This window comes from Prenolepis imparis, unplaced genomic scaffold, assembly GCF_030444845.1.
Source record: "Prenolepis imparis isolate NDT839.2.m4 unplaced genomic scaffold, iyPreImpa1.0 SCAF_15, whole genome shotgun sequence".
Lineage (NCBI taxonomy): Eukaryota > Metazoa > Arthropoda > Insecta > Hymenoptera > Formicidae > Prenolepis > Prenolepis imparis.
The window spans coordinates 6,693,582-6,712,871 of record NW_028141173.1 but is presented as its reverse complement, the minus strand read 5'-3'; the positions used below and the strand labels follow the sequence as shown (position 1 = coordinate 6,712,871).

At 35.9% G+C, this 19,290-nt stretch overlaps 1 protein-coding gene across 4 annotated transcripts in view; it reads left to right on the top strand.

Moving 5' to 3' along the window:
- The first annotated feature begins 3,063 nt into the window (after window positions 1–3,063).
- Window positions 3,064–19,290, top strand: part of Glcat-p (Glucuronyltransferase P) — a 29,149-nt gene continuing 12,922 nt past the window's right edge. Inside the window, exon 1 of one of the 4 annotated variants that reach the window (XM_083055582.1) lies at window positions 3,064–3,217. The gene's annotated coding sequence lies outside the window, so the exon portion shown is untranslated. Of the gene's footprint in view, window positions 3,218–10,306; window positions 12,208–19,290 lie in introns of those variants that run through there. The other 3 variants (XM_083055580.1, XM_083055583.1, XM_083055581.1) reach the window with 3 other exon arrangements.

Here is a 19,290-nt window from a genome sequence, read left to right as displayed (position 1 = left end):
CTCCTCCGCCTCCACACGCTCTAGGTCAGTGTTGTTTTTATTGTTGGATGATTTTTAAATTATATATAGCTAGATAAAGGTGAGATGAAAATATGTAAATTCTTAAGATGAAGATGATTTTGTTTTAAGTATATCTAGATAAAAGATAAAATTATATGGCGATTTATCAAGATAACTTCCAGATAATATTATTTTTTATTTTAAAAATATATTCATATATATATACTTTTATTTATAAATTTTTATCGCTTACTGCTCAAGTTCTACTACTTAAGTATTTTTATGTGCTATGACTCTAAATTAAATTATTTGAACATTCGTCTAGATAATTTAGATAACACTTTTGTTCGTCTTATTGTTAGATGCAGATATAGATAATACATATTTTTATTATCTATATAAAGGTAAGATGATGCCAAAGTTTCATCTAGATGATCATCTATATCATTTTAGTTAGATAACAGCAAACACTGTCTGCATCCCTCTCGGAATAATATTATAAAAGATTTTTATTACTCCATTTTGGAGTATTTTAATCCGCGAGTTGTAATCTTTCGAATTCGAATCTTTGAAAATTAAATGTGACATGTGTCATATGTTCATATGTCATTTCTATAGGCGTCCGGAAGGGGGGGTGAGGGTGGCAAAAGAGGGCATTTGCCTCTCTTTAAATAAAAGAAAGACCAAGGATCTCTGTCTAATCCATAGGAAAACATATTTTTTTGTGATTTAAAATTTTTTTCTATAAATATTATAATTCTGGAAATAATATCCTCCCTCCCTTGGAAAAAAATCCTGCGGACTTTCTCGGTCATTTCTACAAGTTTTGGTTTACTTGATAATTAGGCCCTGCGGACAATAGAGGAATAAATACTAAATATTAGGAATAGAAATTATTTTAAAATCGACAAAACTCTGATATACAAATACAAATTCGGGTATGAGGGGCTCTTACTAGCTTATTAGCCCTTACTATAGTTTTTTATATCCACCAACGTCGATTAACTTCAACCTCCGATTAATCTTTGTCTCTTTTTAAGAACGTATCTGAAAAGAGACAAAGATATAGTTTAATCCGGCCGATTGAGTTAATCGAAGATGATGAAACTGGATAATCCGGCCGATTGAGTTAATCGAAGATGATGAAACTGGCCTATAATATAAAATATTAGTTCTTAATTAAATTAGTCACGGAAACAAAAGGAAGCGAAATCTTTACATGTAATGAACATATGCTACATATAATATATAAATAAATGAATACGAGACTGTTTTTGTTTAATAATGTTGTTATCAACAATATTATCGATTATTTATATTATCAAATCGCCAATATAGAGTAAGCTATGACCTCCCTTGCATGACAAAAATATCTTTATATGTAGATCTTACAAAAATATATAACAGCTGATGAAGAAGAATAGATCAAACGAATATTATCATTGCATCGAGAGAGAAGAGAAAGAGAAAGGGGAGGGGGATTGTTATATTGTAATAAACTTGAAAAATTATTAGTAAAGTCTTTACATACTCCCTTGAGATAACTTTCAAAAGACGACACGGTCAAGTATATCTCCATGTTGCATCTCTCGTTTAATTAGCTTATTAGAGCAAAGGCGTTTGAATCCAGTAATTCCTTATCAGCTTCCCCATCTCAGTTACACGGTGTTTAGAATTAGTATATTGCACACCAGAGAATCGTTATAATGGCTTTACTTAGCACGCTGATATTTTCGTAACGTGTTGAATATACAACAGAAAAAGAGAGAGAAAGAGAGATTGCCGATGTGAATAAATGGTATATATAATAGAGCGAATCCGTCGATTTACGTTGCAAAATGCAAGCAGTTTTATTTAGCGAATAATCCATCTGGTTGATGGAAAGCCGATTAAACATAATAACAAATGCATGTGTTGAGAAAGTTTATCCTGTATCAGAGACATACGATTTTCAATTTAGGCTTTTGTAAAGTTAATCCCTGAGAAATCCGCGTGAGATATTAACTCTCTTTACATAGTTTACATAGTCCGAGCTTTCAATAAATAAATTTTGAACATATCGAATATTTTATTTCAATCTCATTGATATATAATCTGATGAAACAATTTTTTCTCGCGTGCACAAAGATTAAAAAAAAAATCTATCTGTATATTTGACAGATGCTGGTGGATAAAGGAAAATCAGGACTCAGAACCGACAGAAACATACAAAATAAATATTTAATAAGCTTGGTTCCTTAATCAATCCTCCTTTTTTGTTACTGTGGACATTCAAAATATCAGAGCCTTCTACTTCGATTTAAAGAAAAATTCCATAAAACAATTTTTTTCGCGCGCACAAAGATTTTAAAAAATTTATCTGTATTTGACAGATGCTAATGATCAGAGAAAATAAATATTCAACAAGCTCCTTAATTAGTCCGCTCCTTTCTTGCTACTGGGGATATTCGAAATATCAGAGCCTTCTACTTCGATTAAAAAAAAAAAAATTCATAAAACAATTTTTTCTTGCTCGTACAAAGATTTAAAAAATCTATCTGTATTTGACAGATGCCAAAATGGTCAGAGAGGAAATCAGAACCGAAACGTACAAAATAAATATTTAACAAGCTGAACTCTTAATTAGTCCGCTCCTTTTTTGCTGCTGTGGATATTCAAAATATCAGAGCCTTTTACTTCGATAAAAAAAATTCCAGTCATTTTCCAATCAATTTCCTCGCTCTTTCCACTTCGAAGAGAGAACTCCGTTTAGGATTATCGCGAAAGCTCCGCGTCTCGGGGGAGGGTATCCCCCGGCCTCGATATACAGGATCGCAAAGGGCTGAAGCGGAGCGTCCGAAGGGTCGCGAGCAGCTCTTTCGATCAGCCAGCCAGCCAGCCATCCAGCCGGCCGAAATGTCGGGCTGCGTATGCGTATATGCGTGCAGCACCGCACCGGGGGGTGCATATGTATATCTGCGCGGCGGCGACGGCGTCGGGACGCCTTCGCCGCCAGGATACATGCGCGGAATCTCGCGTGCCGCAGCATGGCAAGTCGGCGGCGGCGAGCGAGAGAAAGAGAGAGAAAGAGACAGAAGGTGGAGGCAGCGGGGTAGCAGCATTCCCGTGGCGCTTTCCTCCGCAGTGTGGTGCCTACCGCGATTGCCGATCGTAGGCTGACAGGTTGACAGCTCCCTCGGCGTATAAAGGCGGACGACGGGACACTCTCGTTACTATGGTGAGTACCGCAATGACGTCGACGACGACGACAAAACGCTTAGTTGTCATCGTCGTCGTCGAGGGGATGACGATCTTCTCGAAACTTTTTTTACGCGATTCTTTCACGGCGAAAAAATTCCCATTACACCCGAATCGCATCAGATATATGTCAGATCAGCGAGTATCCCTCTGTACGCTAAGCTAAAGCTCCATTTTTTTACCTCTCTCGCCGGAACCATATATATCCGCGATTCAAACGCGAGTGATTGAATATGTTATTTTGAAGATTTCGAGAATTTTCTCGAACTCGCGATTTACCGCGAGGTTGTAAGAGTTGATAGAGTGCATCGCATCTGGCTCTCGACCCCAAACGTGCATTCAATCTCGAGAAACATCTGCTCGCGATTTTAATCCGGCGCGACGCATATTATTGTCGGAGCATTTTGTATAGAGACAAAGTGGTATATTCACACGTTAAACGACATGTGCATATCGCGGTTCGGTGTCATTTTACGAATCATATGGATCATATGGTCAATGGTCAGGCCACTACTTAGTGCTGCGTACAATCGCGATTTTAAATCCTAGTTATTTAACATAATTAATATGAATAAATAAATTAATATAAATAAATTAATATGAATCATAACTATAGATTGGGAATTTTTTTCCGATCTGGATGGAAATTGATATTTTCCCAAAACAGTCAGATCCCGCGCGCGATTCTCGCGAAAGCAAACATCATCGGGTGCTTTCCATTTAGTGACACAAATCGACACAAATCTGAGGTTTGTTTTTTTTAGCTGCACAGTTCAGTTTATCTTTTTCACTCCATATTGGAAGGAAAAAGATAAACGTTGAACTGGTGTAGCTAAAAACGACAAACCTTATATTTGTGTCGACTTTTGTGTCACTAAATGGAAAGCACCTTATCATTTTAAAGGGTGAGACGAGCGAGAGATTTAGAGGAGAGTCACCTGACGACACCTTGGTGTCTCTCGGTGGCTGATTACTCTGACAGATTACCGGGATTAATCCGGAATTAATGATCCGACGGCTTAACCTCAACTACACCTAGGCTCCTCTAGGAGCGAAACCGTTCTCAGTCAGTTTAAATATTTGCATCGCTCAAACACGAGCGCGTGAGGGGGGAAGAGAGGAAGAGGGGACTCGTCGGGCGATAACCCGGTGTGTTTGGTGACCGCGTTCGGGATACCGCGTTTCGTGGACTACCTTTAATATTTATCCAAATCCACACAGGTACATACACACATACACCTGTATCCTGTTTGCGCGGATAGTCTTCGACCGCTACTGTGGCGCTACCTTTACGGCGTGCCGATTACCGAGAGGGATGGTTGGGGGTGGTTGATACCGGAAGGTCAATAAGGGAAGTGGAAATGTATTTAACCGGCTTAGGCTATCGGCAAGTCCTGGTAAGAACATTGTCGCCCGATCCTGAAGGAATTCGCTCCTATCGCTGCTATTTGTTTCACGTCGATTAAAGATTCATAGCAGAAGAGATTTGCAGCGTAAAGAAAGAGTTGCGCGATTCTCTCTCTTACAATCGCAATTAGCGAAATTAACGATTAGTAGAGATGACCATTTTTTTTTGGCCCCGAGACAAATGGCAATTTAACCCCAGGAAGGAGGTAGATTCCCTGGGGAAATTACAAGCATGACGTAACAAGGTATTTGTTGGTCTGGCATTTCGAAGAGGATATCTCTAAAGTAATTGGAGATCGGATTAAGCGATTTGCAAAATACCTATTACACGAAGCAAAATGGCACACCATACTATCTCGTATCGTTATCGATTTGTGGAAGCTTTTATTAAAACAAAGAAAAAAAGTCAATTTAACTCAATCAGTTCTACATAAGCTAGATCTATTGTATATACGTGTATGTTTACCGAATATGCTTTTGCTCTGAAAAAGTTACGAGACAAAGTAACAAGATTAAGAGTAACAGTACTGTTGACTCTCGATCGAGTTACCCGATAGTAGAACGACATAATCGACCGCGACCTTGATCGATCGCGAGCCGGGCTTATCTGAGCACACTTCCGGGCAGCACGCCAACTGTTCCTTATTGATAATCCCGTGTTGTAATCTCTACATCTACGTGAGATCGGTCACGGAAGGTCTCTGTCGGGAAACGGCAGGGCGAGATTTCCCCCTTTCGATTTATACAACATTATGCATCATGCGTTGGTATTATAAGTCACGATCAATATGATATGGCGGAGGGGGGAAGGACGGAAATGGATGGAAAACGGGAGAGAAAGAGAGGGAGACAGATGAACTTCGTGAGGGGATGATGCATCACGGGATGCATCTACATCTCTCTGGCTTTTCGCGCGAGAGGGATGGACAAAAGTTTCATTAAAAGATTCTTGGCTGCTGTTTCGTTAGATAGATTTCACCTCGAATGCTCTTTCTCTCTCTATTAATCGATACGTAAATATATGTAAATGAAGTTTCGCCAATTTGTTAACGTTTTTCTCCTTCTTCTCTCCCTTTTAAAAATTCCTCATTTTATTTAATTCTTACATTACTAATTTTATCATTATCTTTATTATAAATGATTTAAGGAGACAGAGTTGCAAATATAATACCAAATTATTTATTTCTATATACATTTTTTTTCAACACTGAATCAATATATTAGAATAATTTTGTCATGTTTGGCTTTGTTTTGATCAATGCTTTTTTGCTGAATAAATTCTTTCTGAATTTTAATTATAATTTAGATAAAATCGACCTTTTGGCAATATTGATCGTTCGCAACTTTTGATAAAGTTAAATACATATTCTTTAAACTGCGACCGATAAATTAAATTATATTTATTTCTAAATAGATGTTATTTCTAAAAATAATAACAATCGGAAAAATAATTTCCAAAATGATACATAAGACCGAAAACCATGACTTTATTTTACAAGATAGTGTTTCGACACCATTATTATGTATTTATTTAAATATAAAAATAATTTTATAAAGTTTAAAATGTTCAAGAAATTCTACTGCTTTTTTAAAAAAATAAAAGAAATTTTGATATTTCAATAATTTTTAAGTGCACTTGCTCCCTTAACGATATATTTATACAATACTATAACGCTTCGTTTTTATGGAATGTTCTACTTTTTTTGGACAACACGTGTTAAACTTCTACTTATTCGTTCCGCTCAATAAAAAGATACTATTATCATCAGCTCGGGCGCGAAAAATTTTTACCGGCGCCTATGGGGCCGGCTATAGGTGAAGAGTCTCTCGAGGGAAGGTAAAAGGGGTATCGAAAACGCGAAAGAGGGGGTGAGAAAGAGAATCACATGGTGTCTGCCGACGAGGGTTGGTTATCGACCCGCAGCACCTCGGTCGGCACCATGTGTCCTCCGAAACCGGCGAAAGGGTGCGATAGGGCGCAACACTCGACCGGGAACGAACTTCTTATTAGTTGCGCGGTAGGAGGGTGGGGTGGGGTCCTCGATAGCAAAAGTTACGTTACAAATTACGCGACCTCGCGAAATTGCGCCCCCGAGAATCCGGGAGAGTCTGGACGGGCAACGTGCTCGGAAAGTAAACGCGTATACATAGGGGGAGAGAGAGAGAGAGCTTACACAAATATTCGCCCCGTCAGTCTGGAGATTCCACCCCCGGCTTGAATGCGAATCGATCAAACTTCCGCGTTACATCCTTCCACGCCAGGGTCCTCGTTATCCTGCGGCGCGACCGTTGTTTACACAGTAGGGAATTATCGGAGGACACCGGTATATAAATATGCTTCTCGGCCCTAGTGTGATATTATATTTGTTTTTTTTTACTATACAATCTTCTTTTACGATGCAATTAAAGGACAATGGGTAAAGTAATCTGAACTCAGAAAATATCCCACCTCCCACTCTTATTTAACTAACATCATCCATTTTAAGATAAAAAGCCGGAATAGTTTGAATCAGTTTTGGACAGGTTTGGTCGTGTTGGACTAGGTTGGACTAGGTTGAGTGATGTTAGGTTCCATCGCGCTGGTGGTGGAACCTTTCTTATCCATGTTTTCTTCTATTTTTTGATGTGTCGTATCATTATTAAACGTTTATTTTAATATATGATAGGAATATAACGAAAATTGGATTTAAACTAACAGATTTGTAGAAATCTGAACTCAAGAATACGAGTATATAACATTTCCTTATCCTTTTCTTCTCGTCCTACTATAACTTCCCCTTCTATTTTTATTTGATCATCCATTTTAACATAAAAAACTAGCCAATCTAATATCAATCAACCTAATCCAACACAACCAAACCTGTCCGAAGCTGACCCAAACTATTCCGGCTTTTCATGTTAAAATGCGATGATGTTAGTTAAATAAGAGTAGAAAGGATGGGGTATTCTTGAGTTCAGGTTTCTACAAATCTGCTTTGAATGCGATTTTCACTATTTTCCCATCATATTGAAATAAAATTTGATAATGATTCAAAAAATAGAAGAAAACATGCATAAGAAAAATTTCGCTCACCAAAATCAGGTTATTTTACCCTTGTCTTTTGTTCCAAACAAAAATCACGATACTTTATTCCCGTGCAATTATCTAATGAACGCCGATATGATATTTGGATAGGTGATACTTATTTCGATGATCAAACATGACGAATGCTCACATCTTTGTTTATCGATCGTTGTGTAAAGCTACCTGATATGCAACGATACCGCAGCGCGAACGTTTGTTGCGATTTCAAGTATTTGTCATTCACTCTGTGCGAGCTCGCGAAGAGAGAGAGAGAGAGGGAGAGAGATGCGGAAATTTTAATGAAATTAAACCGCGCCCTCGTTACATACAAGTTCCGCGGGTGTCAATATTTAATCAATCGATTCGCGATCAATCGGCGAGAGACGTCGTCGCGAAATTGATTTCCGCGGCGGGCTAATTACTTATATAAGGGTCATATTTCGAGACCTCGATTGCCCGATGAACGCTTCACCTATTTGGGGCCGCTTATTCTCTTTCGCCGTCGACTACTCTCTCTCTCTCTACCTTATTTCGCTTCGTGTGTTATTGATCATTATAGCCTTGTCTCTTTCTCTCTTTCTCTCTCGTGTGTTGGCAATCGTGAGCACGTGCTACCATGTATATCGTGCGCTATCATTTTCGCTGCTAGCGTAAGCTTTCGGATCACGATGAATGCAAGTTACAATGTTATCTGATAAAATGCGGCGCACGCGAGAATCACTATCCACCGGATAGAGTGTACAGTTATAGAGGTAATTGGAAAATTAATAATTCGACAAATTGATAAGTTTTTCTCTCCCTTGTAATTCCCGACTAGTCTCCCGTCAGTTTTTCCGCTTTTTCTTTTTCTCTCTTTTTTTCCCTTCTCTTTTAATATAATCGCTTTCGGTCGAGTTACTCGTGTTCCGACTCGCATTCCTCTCTCGTTTAGCGAGATCGCTGACAAGCGGCTTTTTACGCGTCACGATGTGAAAAATGCGGCACGCACGATTTCGCCATATTGAGAATTTATACGGCGTTGCAACATTTTTCGCTCGCGATATTTCTTTCATGTAAAGGGAAAGTTGCGCGAGTTTTACGCGTATATATGAGAATAGTAAAGCTCGCGCTTTATAAAATGAAGACACAGGAGCGTTTCTTATTTGCTTTATTCGACGGCGCCGAACGTCGTAAAAGCGATATACGTATATATACGTTTGACGGAGCTTTTCCAGATAAAAAGCTCGACGGGGTAACCTCTGCCTGCCATGTCCTGAAATATCTTCAAACTCTATTTTCGCCGATGTGAATCCAAGAGGGAAATTAATATTAAAGTAGTCTGTGATTCTCGAATCGAGTTTTATTCTATTACAGAGAAACGCAGACAAAAATAATTCTCAGAATAAATAATTCATTCCGCCGCCATTATGTATGACGATATACTTCCAATATTACATTGTAGACGCGGCTATATTTTTCAGAGGCTATTATAATCGTACAGTACATCGAAAAAAGATCGGAAGCACCGATACGCGGAGTGGGTCGCCTATGAATTATTCCGTCAAGTTTTCCGAAGTTGTCGTTCGATCTGGATTCTATTCCGTGACGCGCCACGTTCGGAAATATTCCGGGCTTTCACGAATAAAACAAACAAGGAATAACGTAATGTCACTTGATATATATTTTTATCAATCTCCGCACGGCAACTGAATATAAATATCCTCGCTGCACAATATTTTATTATCGTGTCTGTCTTGCATAGGATGGCTAACCGTCCCGAAAGAACCTTAGACGTTATTTGTCCCAATTTTTCACTTAACGTTAAATAACACTGGTCAATAAAACAAAATGCTGAATCCAAAAATGACAACAGTTTTGCCGAATTGGCTCTAGTTTTTGAGATAATGGATACTCAAATTACGATTTTACCCCAATACGATCTGTAAAGCTGCTGATATATGCAGCAGGATTTGGTCTGTCTTTTTATTCTTTAACATTGTTTTTATCTCCAATGTGATCCTGATGATCCACATAAAAGAAAATCGTATAAACAGCATTTTTCTATGCATTAATGGTGATTATCTGAATCAGCTTATACTTTGTTTTTATGTATTTTACTAAATACAACACCATTAGGTATTTCATATATATATATATATATATATATATATATATATATTTTTGTATGATTTGAGACAGTTTCCATATGATTTGGGGATAGATTACACCTGACCATTACATTTTTTGCATTTTTGCAAACCAATGTCATATTTGGAATCAGTGACACAAAGTTAGGTACCTTAAAATCAATCTAATATAATTGACAATAAAATTAGTGTTGACCAGTGTAACATAAAACAATAATAGATTATAATTTGATATTAGGTATGATATATGTGATATTAGTAAAAACTTTGTTAATTTTTTTATTGCTTTTATGTTTAATTGATGATTGTGTTCGTCAATTTTATTTTACGAATTTTATCAGTTTAGTTTTAAACTAATAATTTTTTATTTTATTAAAATTTCTTATTTATATTAAAAATTATTTATATTAAAAAATACTATGCAATAAAATTACAAGTATAATCGCATTATGTGTTTCAAAATTAAAATTATACCAATAAAAAAATACCGATTTTTTAAGATCGATATCTTGAAATAGGTTGATCAAGAGTTGGCAGGGTTGTCATAGAAAATAAATTTTGAAATTTCACAACTTTTCCATATATTCCAGACGGCAATGGTGAATTTTCCATGATCAATATGTATAAACTTAAATTTTAACATTTAGAAGTAAGAATTGTAGAAAAAGTAGAGTCTTGGAAACAATCAAATTTGAAAATTTAATAACGTAACATAATTCTGAATGCAAATTTAGGCCAACAAAAAATAAATGAGTATTGGAAAAAAAATGCAAGTGTATAAGAGTATTCATTCAAAATAAAATTATAATTTAGAACCTGAACATTTATGGGAATTGTGAGCAAAGTTAAAATTCTAGGTTCTTTTATATATTTCCCTGATTCTTCCAGTTCTTGACTTGGTCTTGACTAATTTAAAATTCCATGACTTTTCCCGGCTTTCCAGGTCTGTGGCAACTGATTGATCACTTTAGTCGTCTAGCACTATACGTACACTCTCCTTCCCCCTCTCTCTCTTTTGTTCCGCGATAGTCGCTATTTATATATTTATCGCTCCTAATTATCTCGCGTACACGTTTCGAACGAGGTGAACATTGCACGATTCTTCTCTTGGAAGGAAAGATCGATGGATTAAACGATCGCCAACCTGAGAATGCGCGCCGCTGCTCTCTGGCGCACCTCGCTCAAGTACCGAATTACCGCAATCTGCTAATAGATTCTGCCACGTGATCCATGGACCGTGCGCAGCACGCACACGTGGGACACGTTTGTCTCTCTCTCTCTTTCTCTCTGTCTCGTGCGGCCCTCCGGTAGTGGGGTATATTACGAACGACGTTATGCAGAAGTGGCCACGCGCGAGTAGGAGGAAACCGGAGAAAACGTTTCAGTGTCGAGCTAACCGCGATTGCGTTCCGTTTCATCAGTCGTCGTCGTCGTCGTCGTCGTCGTCAGTTGTCGTCAGTTGTTATCGTTGATTCCGGTCGTGGAGATTCCGATGGGACGACGTAAACGGGACAAGTTTGGACCGAGCTGATGCTCGTCCCGATTACGTCTCCCGTAGGACCGAGTGTTAACGGGGAACCAAGTGACCTGATTAAAGGGGGCGACCTCGAAAACGCGAAAGCGATTAGAACGAAAAATTGATTGACGGGCCGAGCGCGCGTTTAACTTGTGCCCGGAAACTTTCGGGCGCGATAAAGCGTTCCTATGGCGAAGGAAACTGCGATTAACCCACGCGTTTATCGTCCTCGCGGTTTCCGCTCTCTCGAATAAATCATGACCGACACGCGCTTTATATTTTATACCATCTCGCGGCCGAAAGTGCGGGAGAATCCTCGGAGAGGATTATTATTCTGTTATTAATTCCCACGGCAAGATTCATCATGTGTACAGATCTCTTTCCTCGAACTATGTGCGACGATGTGCTGATTCAGCGCCTTTTAGGAGCACACATTTGAAGTATATCCATAATATTATTAGCTCGTCCTAAGGTCACGCGCAAGGCAACACGTTCGCGAGGATCAGCTCGTGGGGGAAACCGATTCCTCTGGTGTTTCGCACGTGCACAAAACATATTTCGTCGCTCTCGCAGGAGAATATACGTGACACGTGAATGCCAAGATGCATCAGTTCTCGTAAACCCGAGAAGGTATCGCGTCGCGAAACTGCAGATACATGTGATTTAAAACGTGACGTTTTTTGAGCACGTAGCGGATTTGGAAATGAAGACAGATAGAAACCTGTTTTAATGAAAGAAAGTTGCTGCGCGGAAATACGAATCGTGAAAAAGATCTTTAACTCGATAAGAAGGAGGAGCTTTCGTTTTTCGCGCTCGAAATCCAGCGAAATTTCGATAGCGAGCTCGGCTTGATTCGGGTAAGTAGAGAAGAAAATTTAATTAATCGGAGTTTTGTATGTGTGTGTGTGTGTGTAGTATGAACCGGTATAAAAGCTCATTGGCGATAGAATCTAGCGATATCGCGGCGTTTCTACTGGCATAAGTACGTGAACAATCGAACACACACCGTATGCGGTTTGTATATCGGCTGCATTCTCTCCTTGAATGGCGCATAATAATCGCGTGGCGCCCGTGACTTGGATTTAAACGTGGGATTTGCCGATTATCACGTTCGATTCGCATTAATAACGCGTTAGCTTAAATAACGAAATATAATAGCTTCTTGGAGCGATATACGTATATGTAACGATCATGAAACTAATTAAAAAATAAATGTATATACACACAGGGTGAACAATTTTGATCTGTAAGTCAATATATCTTTCAAATAACTTTGAATTTAAAAAATTGAACACATAGATGTTGGACGAGATTGAAGGGGTCATTAAAATATCGCAAAAAAATTTCAATATCATCTTTGTTGTTCCTTTTTAAGGCTCCTGGCTCCTTGTCGATCATGTCGAAATCGTGACGTCAGAGGCGAGAAAACACACGCTAAAATTTCTTAGATGCCATTTCGAAATAAAAATATATTTCGATGAAACAGCACTTCAGATGGCTTTAGCACACTCTTAAAAAACCCCGAAAACTATCCTTTCCCCTTTATAATCAACCAATAGCTGTAAAATGTAATATTATGAAGCCCAGTCCGTCTGGTCTTTGCACATGCGCAGTCATTCCGCATGTCAAAGTCTGATATCTCGATCATTTTACAGCTGTTGATTGATTATAAAGGGAAAAGATAGTTTTCGGGGTTTTTTAAAAGTGTGCTAAAGCCATCTGAAGTGCTGTTTAATTGAAATATCTTTTCATTAAAAAATGGCATGTAAGAATTTTCAGCGTGTGCTTTCTCGCTTCTGACGTCACAATCCAATATGGCCGCGGTGAGCACCCAGGAGCCTTAAATGGAATCAGCATAATTTTTTATATAAATCGATTCCTCGCAATAAAAAAGTTATAAGGATAGAATAATAAAAAAATGAATTAGTTTACGAGATAAAATTTTATACTTTAATTTGACATAATTTGACATAAATTATAAAATATCTTGTAAAATATTAATTTTTCGATGTTACCTAAATATTTTTATGTATAGAATAATCAATTAGACAAATCAATTGGTGTAAAGAAAATGCATAGTTATTTTTAAGAAAAAGTATATAATTTGCAACAAAAAATGTAGCTGTTAGCTACATTTTTTAAAACAACTATATGTTTTCTTTACACCAATTAATTCTTTTCATTGTTTTGTGCATAAAAGTATTCAGTAACATCATCGAAAAATGAATATTTTATAAAATATTTTATATATAGTTATTATTTATATTTTAATTTATATACAATTATATCAAATTAAAGTATAAAATATCTCATAAACTATTTATTTTTTTGATCATTCTACCCTTTATGCAGAATATTGCAAAGAGTCGATTTATATGTATAAAAAAAAATTATAGCGATTCCATTTAAAAAAACAAAGATAATGAAATTTTCAAGACTCCTCCATCTATCGAATTTTTTTGCGATATTCTAATGATCCCTTCAATATCGTTCAACATCTATGTGCTCAACTTTTTTAATTCAAAATCATTTGTGGAAGATATATTGACTTAGATTAAAATTGATCACTTTGTATATATGTATATGTATGTAAAATAAAGAAATATATATATATAATAAAAAAATAATGTATATATATCACGGTTCTTTCGATACTCCAAATTTCAGAATGCAATTTTCGTTTTTTAACACGTGTAGATCCAATAATAAACACGTTCGCGATTAAATCGAACGGTAAATTGCCTCGGTAATCAACGCTGCCCCGATTTTGCAAACTGATTTAGATTAGACACCGAAACGAGATCGCAATCTAGAAATTATCTGCCGGCATGATATAAGTTAATACGAGAGTCGATCGCTCACGAAATTCTCATGCGAGCGTAGCACGAAAGCGTAGCAAGAAGAATCACCGGACGAGAATCGCTACTCGTTTTTTCCCGCATTCTAATTAGTAATTTATGCAATTTCTTCTCCGCTCATCCTCCTCCCCCTTCTCCTCTCTCGTCCCGTTGCTATCACGACCGTGATTGCGGAAGCTCGCAAAATTTCTGGCACAGCCAAGACAGCTGTTGTAATTATTAACCGACGAGGCCACCGATGAGCAATCTCGGAAAGAGACCGATCGATTGCGTAATTTCACGTCGTGATCTCCCGTGTGCTTGTAAACAGCTTGAAAACAGATCGTTCAAATTGAATAAATTATATTGTTTATTTTACCTTATTGTTTATTTTATATATTATATTTATTTTTCTCGATTATTTGAATATAAAATTAATAATATCAAAATTAAGATAAGGCTCGTGTATAATTAAAATCAAACAATCAATAATAGGCCAACTTGCGAGCCGAATAATCAAGATGTTAAACAGATTCTTTATTAAGGAATAAATTAAGTTATTAAAAAAACATGTAAACGTTTCGACAGTACAACTGTCTTTTTCAATACAAAAACTTAAGACATATTATTACCTTGAAAATGACAAATTAAAATTTGTTTATAAAGAGACTATATCTAACTGCTAGATTAATTAACAAATTACTATAAATGTTGAATATATCGCAACGTGACACGTACATGGTTATATTAGGTAACAAATATTCAACTGAAACCGGACGCTGATAGATCTATTTGAATCTATTTGAATATATATTTAATTATTTCCCGTGCGAACGTTTGTATATAATTACGAATTTCGGCAAAAGAACACGGAAAAAAAATATTAACCAAATATTAGCTAAATTTTAGCTGTCTCTATATTACACCTGAAATTTAATTATCATGCCTAAATTTTAGCTATGGTAGCTAAATATTTATCACTGCTAATATTTATTATTGCTATAATTTAGGCATGAATAACTAAATTTCAGGTGTAATATAGGGATTGCTAAAATTTAGCTATGGTATAGCTAATTTTTTTTTTCTGAAAGAAAATACTCAAATTTCTCTCTTTTTTTACTCTCTCTCTTTATCTCAGAGAAAATTAGAAACAAATTTTTATTAAAATCAACGATTTTTTAAGCATACATATTCTTCACCGGAAAAAAGTATGTGGATTTACTGTAATGTAGATTTATTGGGAAAACGAACAGCTGGGGAACAGTGACGACGATAGTTCTTTTATTTATAATTGCGTAGGGATAGCGCAATTGATTTCCTTGTCGCGTTTGTCACTTTAAGAACTTTGTTTGTGCGATACAATGGAAAATCTTTCGCAAACATACAATAGACTTTCGAGCGAATCACGAAACACAATCTCGGACAAGTGTTATCTCAAATAAATCATACATATAATTTTAGAATCCTGCCACATCAAGCAAAAGCGATATTTCCGAGGGGTATCTCACTCATCAAAAATTTGTACATGTATTGTAAATTACCGAGAATTCTAAGTAATTCCATGTAATGCGCCATATAATTCTAAGTAATGCGACGGAATGCGTGTAATTATGTTAATTCTTTTTTTAAAATAAAATACAATATTTAAATATTAGTACTGTTTAATTTAGTAAGAAAAATGTAATTATAATGATTATAAAAAGAAATGTGTTAAGAAAAATTAATTTATGAGATATTACTGTAAATCATATATATAGTACCGATGTATTATGCAAAAAAATTTAAATTAATATATTTTTTAAAATTAATATTGCAAATATTTAATTGGAACACCTAAATTAAAATATTATATTATAATAAAGATATAACGAAAAGTTAGTGTTCCCAATTATAAGTTTAAAAAAATGTCTTGTTTAAAACTTTGCGATTAAAAAATTCAGAAATTTTTAAAAATTAACTTAAAAAAAATATTTTTAATAAAAATTTCTTTTATATAAACTTGAACACACACAAAATACAAATAAAATTAGATTAGATCTGAACAAATTAAATATCAAATATTAATGATTTCATAAATTATAATATTTAGTAAAATATATATTTAAAATACGTCATAACATCATTTTTACTTTTTAAAACGTTTTAATCTTATCTGGGTTATTATCGTTTTATGCTTGTAAATGTAAATCAATGCAAAGTAATGCGAAGTAATGCGTAATTCCAGAAAAAATGTACATGTATTGCGACAGTGGGACATATCCCTCGGATATTTTAATACGACATACATTATTAATATTTCGCGACTAATAGTGTTTAGTCGCATCGATCGATCGCAGGGTCGCCGAGAAACGGTGCTTCCGAAAAAGAAACCGTATTAGGGTCTCGCGATTTATCGGGAAGCCCCAATTAGGCGCATTTGCGTCACGACGCTTAATTACGGAGAATCGATCGAGAGAAAATCGCTGCCATTTAGTCAAACCGAAATTTGCCGAAAGGTTCAATTTTTTTCTTCTGCCTATTCCCCCCTTTCCTTCATTACATTAGTAAAGCGATAACATTGAAGATTTAATCAATCAAATTTATTGACGTTTCGATAGCATCTTCAAACTTATCTATCGATTGTTGGTAGATTAGGTTTCTCATTTATTTTCTGAATAATCAAATTGATTAGCGAAAGACATAGGTGAAATTTATTATCAATGTTATCTGCGATTTAAATCTCCTTTTGCAATTATCTTTTCGTGTAACCTACATTTCTTTGGCGAAAAGATTATTATCGGCGATTTGGAAAGAGCGCCAATTTTATTATTCAGAAAAGAAATCAGGAATCTAATATTAATAATCGACAGATTTTGTGTGTGTTCAAGTTTGAAGAGATGTTATTGGAACATCAAAAATAAATTTGATTAATTAAACTTTCATGTTACCGCTTAGCTAATGTAATAAAAGAAACAGACGAGGAGAGAGGGTCTTACATAATAATCTTTATATAAAAATATCTCGATGTATTTCTCATAGAGACCTTTCATCCTTTCGCACTTTGACAAACTCTGACATTTCCAAAATAAACGTGATGGAATTGATCGAGAACGAATCCGACCTTTATAATCGATATATTTTCCGCGACTCTTTTTTTTTTATCGTAAAATATTCACTTCCTGGTCGCGCCTGAACAAGGATGAGGCATATAGATCTTATCGCCCGCGGACTTTATATTTTCCATGGTGCTGACGTTTGCGCGAAGCGTAAAACAGTGCATTCGCGATGTATCATACTGTATTAGAACGAGAGAGACAGCATTAAATTCTCGGCATCGCGTAATTTAGAGCAGCCGTTCTCTGCACACGACGTTCTGCTTATATAAGATCGTTACGATATAGAACGCGACGTGTTGAAAGTAAATTAGAAAGAGAGTGTGTTCGCTCTCGGGCGCGCGAGGCGTTTTTAAGTGTCTCATTATAGAGTATAGACGGACGAAAAGTACTTGCTCGCGTATCCTTTGCGTTAAGGCTCCTGGCTCCTTTCTGACCATGTCGAAATCGTGACGTCAGAGGCGAGAAAACACACGCTAAAATTTCTTAGATGCCATTTCGAAATAAAAAAATATTTCGATGAAACAGCACTTCAGATGGCTTTAGCACACTCTTAAAAAACCCCGAAAACTATCCTTTCCCCTTTATAATTAATCAACAGCTGTAAAATGTAATATTATGAAGCCCAGTCCGTCTGGTCTTTGCACATGCGCAGTCATTCCGCATGTCAAAGTCTGATATCTTGATCATTTTACACATGTTGATTGATTATAAAGGGAAAAGGATAGTTTTCGGGGGTTTTTAAGAGTGTGCTAAAGCCATCTTAAGTGCTGTTTAATCGAAATATCTTTTCATTAAAAAATGGCATCTAAGAATTTTCAGCGTGTGCTTTCTCGCCTCTGACGTCACAATCCAATATGGCCGCGATGAGCACCCAGGAGCCTTAAGGCTCCTGGGTTCTCGCTAGTGTTTGCTGTTATCTAAATAAAATTATGTAGATGATGATCTAAATGAAATTTTGATATCTTCTTATCTTTGTATAGATAATAAAAATATGTATTATCTATATCTGTGTCTAAGATGAAAAAAAGTGTTATCTTATTTACTAAATTAATTTGATTTAGAGTCATAGCACATAAAAATACTTAAGTAGTAGAACTTAAGCAGTAAGCGATAAAAACTTATAAGTAAATAATACATTTTTTTATATCCCTTTTATAATTTACATTTTTTTATAACTGTGTTTACATAAGCGGTCTTAAAAATAATATTATCTGGAAGTTATCTAGATGAATCGGCATGTATAATTTTATCTTTTATCTAGATATATTTAAAACAAAATCATCTTCATCTTATCCAAGATGAATTTACATATTTTTATCTCATCTTTATCTAGCTAATTTTAAAATTATCTAAAAACAACTCGCCGCGGCCATGTTAGATTGTGACGTCAGAGGCGAGAAAGCACACGCTGAAAATACTTAGATGCCATTTTTAAATGAAAAGATATTTTGATGAAACACTATTTCAGATGGCTCTAGCACACTTTTAAAATACTTCGAAAAACTATTCTTTTCCCTTGACAGGCAATCAATAACTAAAATGATCGTGATATCAGATTTTGTCATGCGGAATGACTGCGCATGTGCAAAGACCAGACACGGATTGGGCCTCATATTAAGTATCAATCATTTTACAGCTCTTGATTGATTATAAAGGAAAAAGGATAGTTTTTGAGGTATTTTAAAAGTGTGCTAAAACCATCTGAAGTGTTTCATCGAAATATCTTTTTATTTCGAAATGGCATCTAAGAATTTTTAGCATGTGTTTTCTCGCCTCTGACGTCACAATTTCAACATGGTGAGGAGCCAGGAGCTTTAATCGCAAGAGCGATGAATATGGAAGAGGCAAAGATAAAAAGACAGAGAAAAAGAGAGGAGAAGATAAAACTTATTTGACATTGCAACGCATGTATGCATGTGAGTGACGAAAAGGACATTAAATAAAAAAAAAGTAATAGATTACACGCAAATACGTAGCACCCGACAATGTTATTCTTCAATAAAACGCA